This window comes from Polyodon spathula, chromosome 31 (genome assembly GCF_017654505.1).
Source record: "Polyodon spathula isolate WHYD16114869_AA chromosome 31, ASM1765450v1, whole genome shotgun sequence".
Classification (NCBI taxonomy): domain Eukaryota; kingdom Metazoa; phylum Chordata; class Actinopteri; order Acipenseriformes; family Polyodontidae; genus Polyodon; species Polyodon spathula.
The window spans coordinates 5,702,621-5,725,956 of record NC_054564.1 but is presented as its reverse complement, the minus strand read 5'-3'; the positions used below and the strand labels follow the sequence as shown (position 1 = coordinate 5,725,956).

General features: G+C 38.2%; 1 protein-coding gene across 1 annotated transcript in view; it reads left to right on the top strand.

Annotated features, from left to right (window-relative positions):
- The first annotated feature begins 800 nt into the window (after positions 1–800).
- Positions 801–23,336, top strand: part of LOC121303212 (leucine zipper putative tumor suppressor 1-like) — a 46,382-nt gene continuing 23,846 nt past the window's right edge. The window contains exon 1 of the mRNA XM_041233767.1: positions 801–1,035. The gene's annotated coding sequence lies outside the window, so the exon portion shown is untranslated. The remainder of the gene's footprint in view (positions 1,036–23,336) is intronic.

Here is a 23,336-nt window from a genome sequence, read left to right as displayed (position 1 = left end):
TCAGGTTGATTGGTCATTCTAAATTGCCATGTGTGTGGCATCCCATCCTGACCAAGTCACTGAACCTCCTTGTGCTCCATCCTTGGGGTAAGACATTGTCATAAGTGACTCAGCAGCTGATGCATAGTTCACACACCCTATTCTCATATCTTATAAAGCTATGAAAGGCACTATATAAAGATTGTTGTTATTATTATAGGTATGGAAGAGCATATTAATAAATATAACAAACCAGCATGAAATATGGTAAATGTATAGTATAATAATGGGAAAAGTATGGTAAAACTGTTCAAAAATAGAAGTAATGGAAGGGGAGATTGGATTTGCTAACCCTGGATAACACTCCTTAAAGGTGTATTCAAGAATGTGTGATTATTTGGGATATTAGCATCATTCTAAACTAGTTTGACAGGGCATGTTAGAAACTGCCTAAAACATTAGAAGCTTGAAGCTTAGTAAAACATGTCCTTGTTCTACAGCAGCTGCAGGGGTCATGACAGCTGTTTTTCTGTACTAGGGTGTTTGTTTCTTTTAAATTAGCTAAAACATTACATATCCCTGGATGAATATACAAATATTAGTCCTCCCAACCAGACCACGTACAGTGAGACTTTGTTTCACATGTACAATCCCAGAAAGGGTACACAGCAGTTATACAGTGTTTCGAAATTCCTTTGACTGTAATCAGTATACCTATACACTGAAATACAATCTCTTCTCAGCTAACAGTACTTAGCAACCCAATCAGCAGAGGCAGAGCCCGTGGGAGGCTGGCCTTTCACTGGCAACAGCAGCAGCAGAGTGGATTGATGGATAGCAGTGCCTCTGGGCCACTTGCCAGAAAATGTGTTTATATTAGAATGTGATTGTGCGCACATCCAGGGAAATGGGCTACAAGCAAGGACACACACACAGAAACTTCAACTGGAAACAGGTCTGTCTGGGTTCAGCTAAATTAAGTCCAGGATCCAAACAAAACAACCCATAAAAGTTTCCTGTCTTACTGCAGCTCCTGCGTTAACACCATGGCTGAAGGTGAGTTCGTTTGAAGTCATTGATCGATTACTGGCGCTGGTGGGAGCTATTGTGATCCCAGTACAGGGACTAGAAACCAGACAGACTCCTGTCTAGAATGAAATGCTGTATCCAGGGTTTAGGATATAATTCTGCTCGGTGGCAAAACTAGACAAGCCTTTGTGTTAAATAAAACTGCCTCAGTATCAACATTACAATCAGAAGAAAAACCTGGCCCCACTTGGCTTAGGAATGTTAAAGCGCTTTCTCAGTTCTGTAAGGTGCAGGTGCTGTTCAATATTAGTGTTTCAAGGACTGGGATGTAGCTTACACTACTGTCATTTGTGCAACGTTGAGAAACTAATTTCCCTGGTGACTGGATTGAATTAACTGTTAACTACTAGCTTACTAACATATGAATCTATTTGTTGTTGCTAGTTTGTAAATATGTATTGCCCTATGCATAAAAAAGATATACTGCAATGCATCTAATTTGCTAAATATGTTTAAAAGTACCTTGTAAAAATCAAGTCTGGAAATTAACTGCTGTTAATTCTAAAGTTAATTATGTTTTATGTTTAATGGTAGTTCCTGAGTACTTATTTAGGGAGTCTCTTAAATTTAATTATAAATAGGTAACTGTATTTAACTACCCATTAATACAAAATGAACAACATGTGCATTTGTTAGTAAACTAGTTGTTAACTGTATTAAGCCACTGCAACACTGTGACCCTTTATTTTTTAAACGGCATGATCACTGGTTTAAAAATACCTGGCTATGTAGAAATACTGAACATATTACTTTCACTTGATCAGTAATAGGTACCAGGGAACACCTCTGCAAATAGGCCCTATTATCAAGGGATGCTTTGAGTTCTGTTCAAAAGTGACCACACACTGATAATTCTAGGTATCCAAAATGATTATCTCTTTACTGTGCTGTATATTTACCAGACTAAAAAAAAAAAATCTACTGGCTTGAAACATCTGGCTTTAAGAAAATAATGAGTCAGACTTGTTTTGTTTGTTGTGGATACAGCACCATCAAAGCACTGCTTCATCTTAATAAGATTAGCCCAGCTATTATAGCTTCCCGTAGCTTATACTTCTTTCAGAGTTTGATCTAAATGACTGTGAGGAATGAATTAACTAAGTGGGACAGTACAGGCTTGTGAAGTCTCAGATTACAATAGGTTATGCATCATTATAGCGTTAAACTTCAAAGGTATCAAACATTTTCTTCATTGTTTAAGTTTAAATACTATACCTATGCCTGTTTTGTACCTAGTCCTCTGTGCTTTCTTTGCTGGTAAATACTAAGTAATAAAACCCACATACTGTGCAATATAAAAAGCCTTGCATTATTAATAATAATAAGAAGAAGAAGAAGAAGAAGAAGAAGAAGAAGAAGAAGAAGAAGAAGAAGAAGAAGAAGAAGAAGAAGAAGAAGAAGAATATTTTGCAATCTCACCCTAAAAAGGTGTTAACATTGCTTACCATGCCTTGAATTTACCAAAAAACTTTTATTTACTGCATTGGAGGAACTGAAGTGAAAGGCTCCTTTTATGTAACGGTAAATTAACAAGTCAGGCAGACACCTTTAATTATATGCAAGCATAGGAACAATATATTAACCTGTTATTTGTGTTCCAGTAAATCGTACAGTATCTCCATTACAGGCAAACCTGTATTATAATTGAACAGTGGGGTCTTGCAGCTTTAAATCACATTTATATTGTGGCTGAGTATAACTGGTGGAAGTTTCCACGATATTGCCCGTGATGTGCTGCTTTAGCACTGTAGTCCTTAGTGTTAACTGAAGCTATCTGGTATGCTGTGGGAGTGAGGCTGGCTCCTCTCTATTTTTAGAATTGTGCACTGAGCTACGAAGGTAGAGATTGCGATAAACTTGTCATATCGGAGTAGAACCACCCTCTTGATGTGCAGCATTAGTAAGCACAAGATAATAGAGCTAGCAGCAGTGTTCTACAACAGTTTAGACAGGTTTCCCAGAGTAAAAGCATAGCCAAGTGTAATGCAGCAAAGTGAAAGCATGTTAAAGCATAGGTAAGCATTGTTAAGCCCAGAAAGATATGGTGAAGTATATATATAAAAAAAAAAAACCTGGTAAATTATGAAATACAAAGTGGTAACCTTTTTTAAAGGATACATCTCATTGAAAGTGTGCTATATGATTAGGGTTTAACAGACACTTTAATCATTAACAACTAGCTTGCTACTACATTAAATAATGTTATTCATTTTGTGTTAATACTGGAGTTAGAACATTTAAAATGATCTGTTTTACGATCATTAAAAGTTATGATAAAAAAAAAAATGCTCTTTAAAAAAATGAACATTGCCATGATATAATTGACTTGGATTTCATCATCCAAGTCTGATGTTAGCTGAACAGTTTATTAAGATGGCCTATCAGTTAATGAGATGGTTAAGTAACCAGTTACAAGCTAGCTGTTAAAATGTACATTTTGAGTAATTCATATTATAATTATTACTTAAATAAAGTATTTTTCATATCTTTTTGAGTCTGTGTTAAGAGCAGCTCCTGAAATTGTAAATACAAAATTATTTCATAAACCCCACCAGCCATGCACTTCCATTCACAATCCAGGTCTCAAAAGTGCTGTTTAAAAAATGGTATTAGAAAACATATATTGTCATTCTAAATTGTGATGCCAGTACTACACTAGGTTAAAGAATGTTCTCAGTTTGCTTACTCTGTCTTCAAGTAAATCTATTACACTTCCTGGTTTATTTCCCCTCAGCAGTGTCTTCTGCGTCTGGCTGCAAAGCATGTCATTCATTAGGGGAAGCAGCTGATTGGATACTGCCAGGAAAGAAGGCCCTTAAAGACGGGGACAGTTTGCCTCCCCAGCTGAAATGCCTAGGAAAGCGTAAGACTATCAGAAACCAAGACACGCAAACTGATTCTTTTAACTTAATGTAGTATCAGATAACATGATTTAAAATGAAAATACATGTTTGCTAAAATATTAGTTTCTTTTAAAACTACACATTTGACACATGGATAGTGACCGGAGGTGCGTGACGTGGAAGATTTATGGAAATATTTTGTTAGCTACAAGTCAAAAGGGTTGCAAAAACCCTAAAAGAAAATTTAATTTGAAAGCACTTTAATATTTGTGATCAAATGTACATAGGAAACCATGGTAAAAGCCCAGCAAAATGGAGTAGGGCATAGTAAACGCATAGTGGATCATGGTAAAGCAATGATGAATATGGCAGATAAATAAAGCATTATACAAAACATGGTTAACCATAGACAAAGCGCCATGCAAACTTATATAAGGGTATGGCAGGTGTTTTAAATATTTTGTGTTTTATGCACATTTCTATTTTTAGATTGAAATGATACATATTTGACGCAACATTGAAGCAACTCTCTTGATACAGTCCGCTGTGGCTTTCCTGTGTTTCAGTTTCCTACCTTGACCCAGTTAGCTCGCCCAAGCACAACGAGATATGAATAAAAGAAAATGCTGGGTAGAATCCCTTTGAGAAATAACAGGGAAAAGCTGTTTCTCTTACAATTTAGCTAAAAGTAGTATAGGCAGAGTGTAAAATGGCTGAGTTAGGGAGTTAGGGTATTGAAATTGCTTTATTCTGCATTACATAAATATGTAATTGATGTTACCCATTGATTGAAGTTCAGTTTATAAAGAGACAATAGATATGCAATAGGTGTGCTTATGTGTACCCACCATTAGATTGCCAATACAAGTCTGTGCTCATATGCCATACTGTATGTATCTAGGTTTATTAAGATTTACATTGGCAGTTCTCTGTTCCAATAAATATTTAAGACATAAAAAGACAGCAAACATTGGTTATTAAGTTTTGATCCTCATACATGTACCCCCTTTAACATTTTAGCATGGTGAAATGGTTTATCAGTGTGTAACACCGTTAGTATGTTAAAATATAAAGAAAGTTATCCATTTCATTGGCGTTATAGTACTACTAAACATTACCAAAGCTCGTTCATTCACATTTCAATGAGGAGCGTATTTTCCGACAGAGGCCTGGATAGGCTTAACCACCTGAAGTTTTAGAGCGGTTCAATGTTTAGTTTAGCTGCTGCTTGGGCGGGGGTGTCCCTTAGGCAAAGTGGTGGTTCTGGCAGGGAACTCTCTTTAACGGTAGATCAAATCACGTAAATATCAAATCGGCAATCAAATAGCTACTATCTTTTTTGTCCTTCGATAAACAATACGTCCAATGATCAGCAAATATATGGTTTATATCTTACCTCAATCAATTACGTCCCACTGTGCGTCTCCTCCTCCCCAGCCTCCACCTGCTTTTTGGCTTCGTCCTACAGGGAGGGCAGCTACCCAGCCCCCCTGCCTTCTCTCCAACGGTCAGACTCTCAACTTATCTATGAGCTAATTTATGGACAAGGGTACCTTTAAATGTGAGTCCAAAGGCCAGGGAATGTAATGTAAATGATGTATAATATAGTTGTATTGTCTCATCATGTTTTAAAAACTAATCTATTGCATGAGTTTCCTGTTGTAGCCTTGTGTAGATTAGGTATGCAAAATGCTTAATCCCCATAAATCAAGCTGAGGAACGTAGATTTGAAAGGCAACATATAATTATCTTAGACAGTGTATGCCTCATTTATGAAAGGGTACTACAAGTAGCTGTGACGTGCACATTAAGTAATGAGCCTAACATGCACCGTGAATCTATATTTACTGTCCCATTTACTAACAGAGAATTAATTTATGTGCACACTATTTGGCAAATTTACATACCATAGCATGCACACTACATGTATTGTGAGCGATAATTTAACGTGCACGATAATGTCCAAGACTTACACGTGACCACCATGATATCAAAAACCCCAGCAGTCCAGGCGTATCTTTTGGTCAGTGGCTTATTGTGAAAGGTGAAGGTGGCCGAAAATGAGCGCTCAATAGACGGAGCCCTCCACAGGGGACAGGCAGAGGCAACGCAAATAAAGCTACACGCAGAGCAGTTAGAAATTCTAGTATGTAAGTTTATTTTAAATTATAATACCTTTTTGGTCCAGTGTTTTATTTAACCACTTTATTATTTGTACCAATAAAATGAACTATAAAAAAAATCTAAGAAATTATAACATTCACTCATGTTTATTCACGCTTTATATAACCTGTTATTTATAGGCAATTTGCACTGCTCTGTATGAAAAATTTAATCCACCATGATGCCAGATAGATTTTGGCCCAGAAAAATAGAGTTAAATAGTGCGCCTATCTGTGGTAAAGCCTGGTTTCCAAGCTAACTAATTATCACTCACTGTAAGGTGCACACTATGATTATCGCCCTTTAGTAAATACAGTGTGAATAAAGCTCATCTTGTTATTCAGACAGGGTGCCTCATTTAAATACATTATCATGCATTACCATACAAATCACAGATTCATTCTGATTACCATAGTGTGACACAATGTGTGCGCCAAAATATGCCCGCTATTTCGGGCAATAATGAATAAAATTGCAATAGTAAATACGGAAATCATGAACTTGCACACTAATTGCAATTAAGGTGCACCATAATGTTTAGTGCTCTTTAGTGGTGGCTCTTGAGCTTAAGTGCCTCTTCAATGAATACAGCTTTAGACAAGGTGAAAAACGTTTTGCATTCAAATACATGTAGATACTTACCTTTAAAAGTTACTACTTGATTTAAAGCTTATAGGTCAACAAGTAAGATAAGCAGAATCACAGACCCTGATAAACACTAATATTGCTCTACCTGATGTTACTTGTGGTAAGGTAGTCTTATTGAGGTATGTGAAACCAGATAAAGAAGTTATATTGTATAAAAAGAAATAATGCAATTGTGTCCTTAAATAGTACATCAATGTACTTGTTTGAGCATTATTAATTGGTATATGGTCAAACTATTCAAATTGTTATTTTCTGAGATGTACTGAATAATAGATAACTGCCATTGTGATTTATTTCAGTAGAGAGCCAAGCATTTGCCGTGTGATGCACAGAATTTATATAATTAAGAAATATTTCAGTGTGACTCACATACATCCCCACAACAGCTCAGGAGAACTGGAGGTCAGTGGGTGTCCTTAGGCCCCACTGACCAAGTCTACAGCACCTGCCCCTGGCCAGCCCTGCAAGTGGTCACTTGAGCTGACCTGACTAATAGGGTCCTCTACAGAGCAGTGAGGAGAAAAAATCCCGGATACAGTGCCTGCTGAATTGACCTTCTTTAATTCACAGGAGTGCCAGAGCCAATGCAGCACTCCCCGTGGAAATCCCAGTGCTCCCCTGACGGTATGACTCACCGTGCACACCACACGGTCGTGCCTTTACCAGATGAACCGCTTTGTCGTCTCATACCTCTGGAGGCTTGGGTTCTGCTTCAGAGAACCCCAGGACTGACTGGTGAGGGTAGGCCAGGCTGTAGGCACGCTCACTCTGCCAGCAGAGTTGAAAGTTCACATTGTCACATGATCGAAATGGAACGAGGAAGGCTGTTCAGTGTCGGCACTTAGAATTGTAAGGTAGATGTAAAGAAAAAAATAACTCAATATGGGAGCAACAGAAACCTGAACAACTCAGAATGACTGCAAACACCATAGCATAGCAAGAGGACTGTAACAAAGCAAAATGCCATGTAAAGCTATTAACTCTTTAACTATTAACACACATATAGATGAGATGTCATAAATATTGACTTGGAAGACATATATGATAAGAATTGTAAGAAATTGATGTACAGTGAGTTTGTGCAATATCCCATACAACTGCATAAAGTTTAACTAGACTAATGCAAATACAAGTTCTAACTTTCAATCTGAAAAAAATGCCTATGATAGGCAGTGGTAATGGTTATGTGGATCTCCTTAAATAATGAAATACTGCCTTTCTTATTATATGTTGATTTAGCCAATGCCTTTATCCAAGGTGATTTACAGAGACTAGGGTGTATGAACTATGCTTCACTTGCAGAGTCACTTACAACAATGTCTCACCTGAAAGATGGAACACAGGGAGGTTAAGTGACATGCTCAGGGTCACACAGTGTAGTAGTTAGGGAGCTAGGATTTGAACTGGGGACCTCCTAGTTACAAGCCCTTTTCTTGAACCACCAGGCAACGCAGCCTCCTCCCTGTATGCTTCAGGAAGGATGTAGCAGTACTCTTTCAATTAAAAGTTCAATGAAGGAAATGCCTGCAGTATTTAAAGCCCTGTCTTCACTGGAGAGAAACTGTAGGTTATTCCTAGGGTGAATACAAATAATACAGGAGGAAGGGCCTTTACTTGTAAAGGAATACTCTGCCTTCTTCTGTCAGGAAAGCTGGGACTCTTACTGTTTTTAAGTCAAGATTGAAAACGCATTTTTTTTTGTTTAAGACTATTTTAATTGTTCTATTTCTACAAAGTAGTTTTTTTTACCTCTTTTTCTATTTTAGTTTTTATCAAATGCTGTATTAGACTGTTTTTAATTTCAGGTTTAATTCATGTGTGTGTGTGTGTGTGTGTGTGTGTGTGTGTTTGTGAAGCGCTTTGGGATCCTTTTGACAAAAGGTGATAGAGAAATGTGAATTGTTGTTGTAAATGTAACAAAGCCTTGCTGCTACTGTAGTTTAGTGCAAGGTTCTAATGTGTTTCTCATATAGCATTCGTAACATAGTAAATCTGAATGAATTGTTTTATTAAGGTATATTGATATTCATACCTATTTTACCCTCAATCTTTAATTTAATCTTAACCTTGACGTCACTATCAGACTGCAATATTGTTATTCAGTCCACCTATTATTATTTAATGTGTGGATGTTACCAGATCACTTAGTATGCTACTGTAAGAGAGACAGAATGATTCTTGGTGATAAATCTCCCTCCCGACCTGTGAGGGCACTGTCTAAAGGCAACAGAGTGCCCTGGACTGGATGGCCAGACAATTCATTCCCAGGTTAGACAGTAGTCAGCCATCTAGAAAGGGGGCAGTGCTACGGTACACCAAATCATCGACCCAGTAGGGAAACAATGTAGTCAGTCATAGAAACATGCAACCGCTCCCGCAATCCGCGGCTGCACTCATTAACCAAGGGGTCATGATTGAAGGTACAAAAGGGGATGTAGCAAAGTGATCTGTTCCTTTGTTATGGTTAACGCTAACCGGAAAGAGTACCCTATTGTGAATCATGAGTGTTTTGTTTGTTTCTGTCGTGTCTAATTATACTTGTTTGTTATTTAGACGGCTAACATGATCCAGAGCTGTCGCTACAAGCCAGCACAAAACCGGACAACACTTCACTTTGTTTCACGATAAATTGTATTTACACCACGAGCACTTCAGCACTCACTTTGGACTGGTGACCGTGTTTGTATATTGTGGGTGTATTAAAGACTGTGTTTATTGTTTTGGGACTGGGCCCCTGGGTTAAACTGAGAAGTACACAGCCTTGTGTACTACCATTCATTATTATTTACTGATAGTCATCAGATTTTGGATTACAAATACAATACCCTTGCACCTGGATTATCGTTGTCTGTCTGGTTATTGATCACCGCTGCATTCCTGCAACTGCACACTGTTGATCACTTTGCCAAAGATATAATCAAGAACCTGCAACTGTTTATGAGTTTTGATATAACCCACACACAGATGCTTACTGTCCTATAACTCTATTATACACCAGCAAAGAAAGAAGATGATGTGGACCTTGCAGTCATGTTAACGTGTTTCCCATGCCTTTGCTTTGGATTGTGTTAAAAGTTAAGTGATAACTGCAGTACTGAGATGGCTTTCTAAATTAACACTGGATGTGTCTTATAGCTGTAGATATATGTGAAGCATGCTTTGTACTTACCTATTTTAAAGGTCTTTATTTAAACAATAATTCTGTAATGTGAGTCCGACTTCAACTGAATAAGATGTGCATAGGCAGGCTGTGCTGTGCCATAAAATGGAGCCTTTGTGACGTGTATTGAAATTGTACCATATCCAGTTATTGCAGGATAACAGGATTCGAAAACCCACTTGTCATATAATATATTTATTGTATGTGTCTATCAAAAAGCCCGCTCCCTGTTATGTCTGAACTGGGCTGCTTGTGAATATTGGTTCCCTGTATGCCTTGGTTATAAATATTATTCTTATCATCTAGGTAGAGTGTTGACAGTATGCAGTGGAAATTCCATTTAGGCTGTGTGGACTGCAAGGATAGCAGAAAGATCTGTCATCAACAGAGCAACCAAGTGGAAAGTTATCTGATGAAAACGGCTGGAACATCTATTTTTACTGTCATTTTAATTTATTAGCTTGTCGTTTTGGAAGCTGAGGCAGCACGATAATAGGAAATTAGATCACACTATGGTACTGTATGAATTAATTCTCCTATCAGCATCCAAGCAATTTAAAAAGCAACATTAAGAACTATACAGGAGGCTACAACAGTAAGAAGTGGGTATTACAAATGTCACAGGATTCCTTCGCCTTTGTGTCCTCGTCGATTTGTAATGTATTTGCTTCCAGCTGGAATCAATAAACGACACACGCTTATAATTAGCTGGAGTAATCAATCATATGTAAATAAGGACACTCAACCAATCAAGGGAGGTCATTCCCTCACAATACAAGGGAATTATACAGAGGCAGCTTTACTTAAAGCTCAAAATATTTAGCAGAACATGATTCAATTAACACATTATTCTGACTACAATGGGCAACAGTATACATAATGGCAGCACTATATCGATACAGTATTCTGTCCGCTGGGCTTGGAGAGGCGCTCTCCTGATAGATATTTTAGGGCATCGGAGACCCCCACCAATATAAGCCACGGGCCAGCTGTAGATGAAGGGGGAGCTGGAGGGCTGGCTGGAACACTCGTAATGTGTACCCTGAGGGATGCAGCTTGTGAAAGTGGTATAGCAATGGGTCTGCTGCTCCAGAACTATGCTTAACAATCACCATATTCCTCATTGGAAACCAGATCTTGCTGGCTTAAGCCGTGTGTTCACAGTATCCAAGGTACTTTTAGCAGCAGACGCTTAAGCTTCTTTCCTGGCCACTCTGTAATTAAACAGCCACACTCTTGCTACTGCCTGCAGCACAAAATGTTATGCAGCACAAAATAGTGAAACTTTTCTTTTCTTTAAAATGATAAAATAAAATAAACACTTAAAGATAATAGTGTTTTCTCATTCACATATAAAACATATACTGTAGGCTGGCATTGTGGTGGTCAATGAAGAGAAAAGTGCTTCATTATAAAGAGTTTCCCGTACCGTATGCCAGAATATTAGTCACGGCGAAAAAATCTCCTCAAAACTGTGAGAGGTCAATGCATATTATCAAAAAGAGCAGGAATGCGTAGATGTTGCCTGTGCTGGAGATCTACCAGAACTAAATGCCAGCAGGCTGAGCCAATCCACTCTACTGCTGTGAGCACAGAGACCCACACTGCAGGGCCAGGATTCCAGCCATAATGCATGCTGCTAATTAAACTAGACTGAGAATTAGCACACTGGATTGTTACCAAGAGTCAATGTTGAGGCTGCTGCTTGGAATTGATTCCTCAAGTGCAACATAGGCCCCCTGCAAATGGGAAGCTTTCTCTGTTTATCTCAGGAGTTTGGATAACAACAACGGGATTTGTTAAAATGGAAGAAACCTTGCCAGAATCTTTAGCAAACCTTTTGGAATGAATATGTATACAGTAGAACATTGATTCAAATCATTGGAATATTATTTACATTACAGCCATCCTTCCATTTTCCCCATAGCGCAAAATCATTGAATTGCAAATGTTATTAATATTTTTATATTAATTGTGGAACCATTATAGGGGTGTGTGGCAAAGTGGCTGGTAGGGGAACAGGTGTAGCGATGATGCGGTGCAGGAGTGATGAACAGTGAATAAGTGCATTATTGCTCTTTTTCCAGGTCTGGCGACAGTCAAATAATAAATCCCCAGCAATACACAACAATGTGTAAAGCACGGGGATAATGAAAACAAGGGCACAGTCCCAAACAAAAACAACGACTCGGTCACCAGTCCTGGGTGATTGAAAACGTGCAGGTGCTCAGTGTAGTGGTGCTTCGGATAGTGCTCTCCTTTCGACAGCTCCGGAGGTGTGCGTTAACTGTCTATTAATGTGACAAAGACAGACAATTACAGACAGACAGAAAATAACACACAACACGTATAACACTCTTCACAAATACTCTCTGAGAACTCCTCTCTCAGTCCTTCTCTCCTAACGTTAACCCAAACAAAGGAAAAGATCAGCGTTACCCTGGCCCCTATATGTAATCCCGCATGACATCTAGGTAAATGGTTGCAGCTGCCTTATTACTTGCAGCTGCCCCTCATTTACCTTGCAGGTCAATACGTCTCGCTTCTTTCCAGGCTGACCCACTTCCCGGTCCCGGAAACGAACTGTCAGGCCAGCCCTTCCAGATACTTCTCTTCCTGTTCTTTAGTGCCCTCACAGGTCGGGAGGAAGAATTAACACCAGAACTCATTGTATTTCTGTCACAGGGTGTAAAAAATACTCCTCTCCCCATTCTTGTCTGGCAACTAGGAGGCTTGGTGGTCCAGTGTTAAAGAAAGTGGTTCACTGTGTATGACCCTGACTCTAAGTCATTTAACCACCTTGTGCTCCATCCTTTGGATGAGATGCACAACCTATTGTGACGTGACTCTGCAGCAGTTGATGTGTAGTACAATAGATGTAAGTTGCATTTGGATAAAAGCATCTGCTAAATAATAATAAAGCTAACGAAACAGTTCTATAAATAATGACCTGTTCAGCACCTCCATGTGCTATTATAGGTCATTTTATAGGCGCAGTTTCTGTATTTCTAGAAAGCTTTCAGTTTGCATGTCTTGTTTTCAGGTGAATCATGTTCACTTACTAGGTCATCTCAGCATTGTCTTCAGGTTCATGTCACTTTCTGGTTGGTTCATAACAAGAAAAGAAGGGGAGAAAACAGGTAGTGCAAGTGTAACAGGCTGCATTAAAGTACGAGATGCAGAACTTTCCTAAATTTTTTCTATAAAATGTGTTTCTTTCAAAACTGGGCATGTAAGACCTACAGCTATGGCCAAAAGTTTGGCATCACCCTATAAGCATTCATTAATTTTGCAGAATGAAACCTGCTCAATAATGTTTTGTTAACATATTGAATTACATACTGCGTTGTAGTTTTCCATATACTTAATTAAAAACTGACACAAATTAAAAAATGTGACATTTAGAACTCTAACATGAAATACTGTACAATTATTGTTTCCAGTAGACTTTTGCAACATCATTTTGTAGTGTCTTTGATTATATGATGTTAAATAAAAGATCAAAATTATGTTCATATACATATATATGTTTTTTTAAGTAGGTCTCAATCTTAAAAGGTTCCGCAAAACATTTGGCCATAGCTGTGCATAACAAATAGAAGAGCACAACAGGTACCATTTATGGAAATTTGTCGTTGGTTAAAACCCCTTTTAATTTCACCATGGTATAAAATAACCCCATCCCCTAGTCATTATTTTCTCTTTAAAGAGCCACTGAAGTCATTCAATGACAAAGGACACTCTCATGCACCCGTGTAATAAGCACATGTGAGTCTCATTCATGTTCTGCCTTCTACGAATGGAGTAGATTATACAATTTGATGTAATTGCACACTTACAGAGTGGTGTGGTACCGGGTGAATGAGATAAATGATAGGGTTACATGACAGATCAGATGGATACCACTGACGACAAGCTCAAATATTAGCAGTGACAGTGCTTGGCCTGGAGAGTAATATTAATGCTCAAGTGACACTTTAAGTATAAGTGGTGCAAAGCAAAGAAGCTTATAAAATGACTTCAAGGGAACTCCTGCAAGCTTCTTTCGTAAATGTTTTACTTTGCAATTTAATATTTCAACAGTACTGCTTATACATTTCTCATGCATTATACAGTATATGCCATTTTCATGTGCAGACAGGAGACATTTTGTATTGCACTTCCATGCAGTTTATTTTTTTTTCAATTTGGCCAATGCGATGGCGATTGAGCAGAAGCATGTGAACAGTTACATTGATCCACAGTTTAAAGGAGTCATGCCTCTAGCATTGCTATCACTGATCCCACTTTCTTCAGACGAAGATCTTTCAAACTCACTGCAAGGGTCTCACGGCACTCAGACCATGAGACCTACAGCAAAGATCCAAGGATGCAGCAGTTTACCTTGTATTTAAAATATGTGCATATCTAGTACATTCTAGTATAGAAAAGGACAAGTAATTATGTTATAAATCTGGCTAAAAAAATATATTGTAAAAAAAAAAGGGTTGTATTTTAAAATGGTATTGCAAAAGGCAATTTTATAAATAGAGCCTTTAGCATTTCATTTAGGTTTGGGGCTGCTTTGGAATCCTTAAAGCCCCTAAACCATATTTAAGTTACTGTACACATAGAAGCAGACAGACTCCCAGCGTTGCTACACAGGAATATAAAACTGATATTTCAAAGAAAAGAACACCGTGCCAAAACAGGTTTCCATGGCAACCTTGTGATGATGCCAATGCTGAAGAATTAGTGCATATTTTGTGCCTGCAAATTCCCTAGATTGCTCAAAGCTGTTTTCAATGTTTGTATTAATGAACACACGTGCAGCCCGACACACACTGATATCATTGCAGACATGTTTCCCTCGGGAAGAAGGGTTAATATTGTCAATATGGGCCCTCTTATTAGGATTCAGTGCAATTTGCATTTTCTTTCTCCTTCTTTTTGTTTTGAGGGTCTTGTTAGTTTTTAGTTGTGGTAAAAGTGAATCTAAACATACCTATATTATTATTATTATTATTATTATTATTATTATTATTATTATTATTATTATTATTATTATTATTATTATTATTATACTATATTAAGTAGCTCAAATTATTGTTATTATTATTGTTATTATTATGATTTCCACAATGAACCTTTTTTTTTATTGTAGCTTGTCAGGGAGAGCGATAGTGTGTACAGGAGTATGGGTAGCATGGCTGTAGCTAGTGGTGGAGGGGTATATCAGCCAGCCTGGGACCAGACTGGCACTTGATAATTGGGACGGTACCTTGCTAAACAAGTCTCAGTTTATATTCTGTTATCGTGTTGTTTTACTGTCACTAGACTGAGCACGTGTGGTGAGTCAGTGATATCAATCCTGTCCATCAGTGACACAAGCTAAAGTGAGGAGGTGATGAATCCAGCAGAGCTGTGAGATCCAAGCAGAGGTGATGAATCCAGCAGAGCTGTGAGATCCAAGCAGAGGTGATGAATCCAGCAGAGCTGCGAGATCCAAGCAGAGGTGATGCAGGCGCAGTTTAGTGAAGCTACTGCCTCGTTGCAAATTGTTACCGAAATAATGGAAAACTGTGTTCTGGGTTTAGTTCTTCCTCTGCAACCACAGAGCCAACACAACAGACCCCTGCCGTGTTATATGTAACAATATAGAGTTAACAGTCTCTTCAGTTCTGAATGCTTCGACAGCAAAACCCTGCTTGATAAGTAAACATTCACATTTCCATATCACTGTGATAAAGGAGACCCCTGTGCAATGCTTGTGTGATGTTGCCATGGCTAATGGTTCTGCTAGGGTTTTCTTCAGGGTAATACAGTCTTTCCCAGTGGTATTTTTCAGTTTTTCTGTAAGGTCTAACATTAAAAAATTGCCAGTGTGGCAGGGCAGAACAGCCTTGTATGTAAAAGGGGGGCAGGGCAAAGCCCTGCATGTAAATAAATGTGTTGTGTTTGTTTAGCACGGGTGAATGTATTGTCATGATTTCAAATGTCTTGTTTTGGTTATTTAAACGGGTGATTTAATGTATTGCTTGATTTTAAAATGTATTGTTTAAGTTTAGTTAAACAGGGGATGCTATTGTTTGATTTGTGTTCTTTAAAAATACAATGTTTTTTTCTTTGTTATTGTTTGGTTTGGATGTGTTCTGGCAGATGCGATGGTATCATCTCGTCTCTGCCAGACAGCTCGTGAGAATGTGGCTGGTGCAGTTTATTGAATTAATGTTTGAGGGTTGTAATTATTGTTAGATGGTCACCAGTATAAAAACAAGCAGCTTTTGTTGTTCAGGTTTGGTGTACAGAGAAGAGGTGTGTGAGAGTGAGAGAAACAAAAGTAAAAATGAAACTGATAGAAAGCAATTATTAAGCATGCAGGAAGCACGGTATTTGTTTGGTGTCAGTTGTGTTTTTGTTTGAACATTTATTTTTGCTCTGTGATCAACGTTTTTTTACAACCTTTTTATTTATTTTTGTTTTCATTAAAAATGGCCCACAAAAGCGCTTTTTACCCATTAGTGCCTGTCTGTGTTTTCAGTACCCTTTTCACCCGCAGTGCCTGTGTGTTTCTCTGTCGTACTTTCTGGTCTGGGAACGTCATCACTACTTGGCTACCCTGTGACAGAAAGTCTAAAACTAGCAGATAGTTGATGCTACGAGCACTGACTTTTGGCACTGCGCATAGGTGTAATTTAAATGGGGGACATGTCCCTCACTTTTTCATTACTCTGATAGAATAATCTTTATGCATGCATCAGCTACAGATACTGCCCCCCCCCACACACACACACACACACACTTTTGAAACTGAAGTTAGGGCACTAGTACTGTGTAATTATAGGAAAGCATTCTGATTGCGCTTCAGCATGTAATATAATTTGGGCACACAAGTATTTGCATCACAATGGCGTCTTTCTGGCTAGGAGCACTCGTATTGTTTAGTTGGGTGCTGGTGACAAGTAATGCATTTGTAATGAAGTCATAGTAACATTTGATTATACAGCTTCCTTGTCACCAGGCAAGTAACCAATCAAGCATGCTATTCAGGAGCAAGGGGTAATTTGTTCAGGTTGACTGGCAATTTCACAAATGTGTCCCTTTTTAGCTTAAAAATAACAGGTGTCCATCAACATGAAAAAAAGGGGCAGCCTGATTTTTTTTTTAATTTAATTGCACTTAACCTTGTGGATGTCAATGACGAGTGGTATTGTTCATCAGTCAAATGTAATTAGATGGACCTGTGACACTTCTAAGATTCTTTGTTCAAAAAACATATTCTACAAGCTTGAAATGTACTTCAAGCCTGCCTGCGTCAACTAATCCTTTTGATCAGACAGAGTGCAGCATATTCTTAAACGTTAAAGTCAGCTAGATTCACAGCTTGGTTGCCGTTACCAAATGCTTCTGTACAATGGAGCAAGGGCAGGATACCATATCAGTTCAATTATTGATAAAATAATATGTCAATAATGATCTTAGCAAAAAGAACAATAGGGAATTGAGCCGAGCGCATAGGATATTCAATGTCTAGATCATGTTTTTTCTTGGCGAGGGGTGTGTTGTCAATGCTTATAGATCTGGCTGTTGGTCCAGCAAAGGGAGAAGGAAGCCACAGCCCTGTGAAAGAGGAACTGCTCTGACAAGGCAAGGCAATCAGGCACGCACCACGATCCCCATTTCCATGAGGTTTAAGGAGGAGGTAAGCCTCCATGATCCCTCCCACCAATCTCAGCCAAGGCTTATAATTAAACAGGTAAAAAGGTCTTGGTAAACCTCTTCTAAAGTTCCCCAGTTGTCATCATGTTAAAAGAGGAAGATGCTCTTGAAAGTGTGTCCTTTTCCTCAATAAGCACCATAGTCCCTAGGCTAAGGTGACCCATTTCGGTGGAGCTTTGTGTTGGATGCGTTGGTCTCTCATAACAAAAAACAGAAGGATATTTGAACTTTACAAGCAACCCACCTCCTATGAAGGGTTGCTCAATTCCGGATCAGAAGCAACAGTCCTGCTTTCTTATAAAATACCCAGATAATGTGTCCTTGACCATGGCCAGGGTGATAAATGTTTACTGGTCTGTTGCAGCTGTACTCTCAATACAGTGCCAAGACCGACCCTCCTCCAGACAAACACATGAAGCAGTTTGAACTTGACAGGCTTGAGTTGATTGAGCGCATCCTCTTTCACTGTGGGTAAGCCCAGGCTCACCGGGAACCCTGAAAAAGTCTTTCTTTCATTGACTTCCAATTTCAGATAAGAAATTAAGGCAAACAAGGTTTATAAAAAAAGATTATCCCATTTGGACCCATAGCTCTAAGTAAACAATACAATTTACACAGGTATCTTGGCAATATAGAAAACAGAGATTTACTTACTAAGTTGCACCCCCCCCCCCCCCCCCCCCATTTCAAGCATCTTAAAGTTGTGGCAGTGACACCTACTCCCTGTCTATAAAAATGTCGAGTAGGTGGGGCTAAAAGAGTGGTCATGGGTATGGAATGGGTTGCCTAGTCAATATCATGTTGATGACGTACAAAGTTTTGACAGCAATCAGTTACTAGGAACCGGCCAAGCACTTATGGGCTGAATAGCCTCCTCTCGTTCCTACATTTTCCTACATTTTCCAGTGTTCTTGTCCAATTAAACTTAATCAGTTGTCTGTTAGCTGTGGTCGGAGCTGCGTACACAATGGTGACTACAGTACAATATTCTCAACGGGGGAAAAAAAAGATATATTTTATGACTCTATTTTATGTTTCTGACTTTTTTTTCTTCTAATAAATAAACAGTTTTTTATATATCAGTTAACAAGCTACTGGAAGATAAGAACCAATTTACCAGCTTACTTACAATAGAAAAACTTTTGAATTGCATCACCAAAATAAGACTCATTGCATAATGGTAGCAGCAATAATTAACTCGACTCGCTCATTGCAACACAATTATAGATGGAATAAAGAGCGTGTACACAATTAAATCATTTTCTCATGTACATATTATTCCTGCTGTTTGGGTTCTAATTCTTATTTTGATTTGGTTTTTCATTACATCCTTAAAAGTTATTTTTAGTTTGTACTCATTAATGTTCATTGCCATATTTTCTCTGCTAAAGGCCAATACAGAATCTAGGCTCCCACATTTGAGCTTTTTATCTCATGAATGTGAGTTTAAAGTGACTAACACTAATTTGCTTATTAGTCTCACCTTCACTACCACAAAACAACCCACCAGACTAATTGCATATTGTTAGCAGCAATATTTAACTCAAGTAGATCGTCCAAACATAATTATCAGCAATAATCTCTTGCTTTTAGTATTACATGCAAAAATAAAAGCCATTGTTGGGAACTAACTATAAGCATCTTGTAATAATAATCTTTATATAGCGCCTTTCATAGTGGACCACCATCACAAAGCACTTTACAAGATACAAGACTAGGGTGTGTGAACTATGCATCAGCTGCAGAGTCACTTACAACAACATCTCAACCAAAAAACTGAGGTTCAGTGATTTGCTCTGGGTCACGCAGTGAGTCAACAGCTGAGACAGGATTTGAACAGGGTACTCTACTAGCTACAAGCCTGTTTCTTTAACCACTGGACCACACAGCCTCCCAAATACACTTTTGATGAAAACTTATTGCTATGTACTTGAACAAATTTTAAAGTAAGTTTCAAGGATGTTATGAAAAATGGAAACAATATAAGAATTAGAAACCATGAATGATACGTGGGAGACAAAATAAACACATTTTGTACATACTATTTTCTCTCTCTTTACTCCAAGGCATTCAAATGCAAATTATTATCACGCAGTACGGCTCACGTTTGTTAGGCGAACTGTTCTGCTGAATGGGTTGGTTGAAGTTGCTATGTGATGAGATTCCAAATCTGCAGGGCTGCAACAGGACCAGCGCCAGGCTTCTGCAAGTGTGAACGCCAGACTAAACAACTAAGGAGGTGCTGTGCCTGTCTGTGCACATTCCCTGCTTAATGAGCAAACCCTTCTTCCAGTTCAAATTAATTGGTATGAAGGAGGCATTCTCTCTCTCTCTCTCCTTTGTCAGTGAAATGTACAAAATTAACCTCTCCCACCCTAAAATAGAGCACATATGCTTGTTTCAGGGTGGATTCAGTTTTTGTGAAAGCGCCAGCAAATAATGTGGTATTTCAATAAATGCAGTATCACCAGATTGCATTCAGCTTGTGCCAGGTTAAGCCACATGGTGAGGCAGATATATAATATGCATAATGCAAAATGTTAAAAAGGATACAAAAGCAATCCATTGAAGATCACTGTGGCTTTCAGTGAGATCATAAGAAGATCATGCATTATTAAACATTTTTAATAACATTTCCATATATTCAATTATATCGTGAGCTTTATTGTATCCCACATATCTATATGACTTTCATTAAATCTAATGATCGAAATGTGCTGAAAATGTGTCTTGAGGGTACAGAAATGCCGTTCACGTTTGCTGTACCCATTGTACCTCATCAATATATTTCTCAACATCTTCTAATGGGCAATAAAACCAGAAGCATTTCTTAACTTTCACTGGGGAGTGCTCACCAAGAGTCTCATAAAGTGTCTTAGTGTATCCAGATCATGTTTCCCCAGAAACAAAACACTGAATTAAGGACTGTTATAGGAACATAGACAAACTACAGCAATGGTATGGGAAATTGATTAACCCTTTCATCACATTTGTATTCATATCCACTTTTAAGGAGACGGTGTGGTCTAGCAGTTAAAGTCCAGTGCTTGTAATCAGAAGGTCCCTGGTTCCAATCCTACCTGTGCCACTGACTGGCTCAGTGTTGGACTGAAAGCAAGTCACTTAACCTCCTTGTGCTCTATCCTGCAGATGAGATGTTAAATCAATGTTGTAAGTGGCTCTGCATATAAAGTTCACAGCTTACCTCTGTAAGGTGCTTTGTGATGGTGGTCCACTATGAAAGGTGTTATATAAATTATACTGTATTTATTTAATCAAGTATTATGGTAAAACAATTTTCCCCATCCACTATACACACACACACACACACACACACACACACACACATTCAATGTGACTTGGAAACAAGTATTCAGACAGGCTAAGTAATTGTGATTGGATTAGTCATACAGTAGCAGAGCAGTTTATTATGACTAGCATGTCCTGGGCAATCAAAGAAAGAAAGCTGTAAAACATGACATTATTATAACCACTGGTGAAATTACATTAGCACAGATTTCCTTTTTTGTTGTTTTTTGTTTCAAGATGTAAAGCACATATGCTGTAGGTTTTTTAAGAATTTATGTAAAAACAAAAGCATATAAACCACAATGAATATACAGAAATTGAATTGCAGTTAACTGTACCATAGCTACCTTGTAACATTGGTTTAATATCTATTTGACTTCTATTCTTCATTCAAATTAGTACTTGTCCCACTTTTATTGTGCTGAGAATCATTATTGCTTCTTCGCTTAGGTTTTTATGTTAAGTCAGGATATAAACATATTCCAAATGCATCGTTTTTGCAAAACTGCTAGACATGTTTGTCGCAGTCTGATAGCAGCTACCGCAGTGGATTGAGTAAAACAATGGAAGTGAAGTCATTAGCTACCAAGAAGCATCTGCAACTTTTCATCTATAGCGTTGCCACTGTTGAAGCCCATACGGTATGTGCATATGACATAGTTAATTAAGTGTGAGCATCTATAAAGCTGTGTGTTTTAAAAGCAAGGTTTACAGTGTGTCTAGTAAGGGTTCTGTCGTCCCTTCCCAACTGCAGTGGCAGACACTGCTTTGGCAAAAGCAATGGTTCAATGCTAAGGGGTATGTTATTATATGGTTGCACAGTGGTATAGTATGAGTTGCCATTGGTAGAATGATACTGCTGTTGCATCATATTTTGACATACAAGTGGTATGCATCAATACACACTCCACTGCACTACTGTACAGGTTGATATTAGAGCACTCTGGAGTATGATTAGCACATCTATTGCCTTTGCTGTGGTCTGCTAATTGTCCTAAAAGGTGTCTCCAGGGCAATACAGTGGCAATATCATTTATTTTTAAGGGAGTTTGAAAGCATAAAGTCCCCAGTTTCAAGGTCAAGATGTGCAATGAGATATCAGATTGCAAAAACGTCTTGGATAGAGGCTAGTACTTGAGAACATCTTCTCAGCAGAACAATGGCAACACGTTGATTTGCAAAAGCAGAATTCGCAGGCCATACACAGATTTACATGCATTACTGCTATTCAGACTACCAGCCAAAACTGCATCATATATACTGCACTTAGATCTTGAATAATTTAATTATCTTAATTATTATTTAATTGTCTATCTTTTGTGTTCAGGGACAGACTTACTTTTGCTGCAGAGCAAAATGTGCATGCATTTTGTATCATATTTTGTGCAATATTTTCGCAAATCTATTGTGCTGCCATAGCTGGTATGCTGTGGTCTGCTAAAGGTTCTGCTAGGTTTTGATCGGGGTAATACACTGGTATTATTATATAAACACTGGTTTCAAAAAGCAGGTATTGCAAAGCTATAATCTGGTTGATCAAACATTAAATTAATTTACACTGGAATATAAATTCTTGTTTTAATGTTTAAAAAGCAGTCCCCTGTTTATCAGCAGTTTTCAGTATCTGTAATAGTTAAGCAGTGTAGTAAACTCTCAGAAGGACATTTCAATTTCAAAGGTTCACAGCCATGCACAGTCTGATCCTAGTACACTCATTAATAATAATAGTAGCTTTCTATTATCAGTGAAATGTGTAGGAAATTAATGTCTTGCAGTATGTTCCACACATCAGACAACACAACCCTTCTGTAAAGGCCAGGAGTAACCCATTGTTGATTGACCCATTATTGATTGATTCAAAATAGTTTCCAGATCCTTGTCAAGGGACAACAGTCACATTCAGAACCTTTTCACACAGGGGTCGCCGGGTCAAGTCAGTTCATTTAGAGGATTATCCTGGCGTGGACAATGCAAGGGTTGGGACAGGCTTCCTCTAGCTCGGCAGTGCTGGACAGATGGCCTGACAGATTCCAAACTGGCATGCAGGAATAATTAGGTTAAATAGATAGGCTGAATGCGATGTAGCGTATTGACTAGCTAATGTTTTCAGGCTTTCGAGACACTATTTCTATAAAGCTTATTTTGCAATATTGATCTTTTTTTTTTTCTGAACTTAGAAATGTGAGGGACAAAGACGTCTTGCTTAGTGCCAGCAGCAACAACAGCAAAAACATTATCTTTTGTGTCGAGGCACCTCAAAGCGCTGTAGCTGTAGAACACAGAAACTATTTACTGTTCTAAAACACAGCCCCAAAAACTTGCAGAAGCCACAAGGCAATAGAAAAAAAAAGACAAACCTACACTAATATTAAAATATACAGACATGTAAAGGCCATATTATAAAAGTCTTCAAGTTCATTTTGTAGGATATCTGTCTATCTACCTAC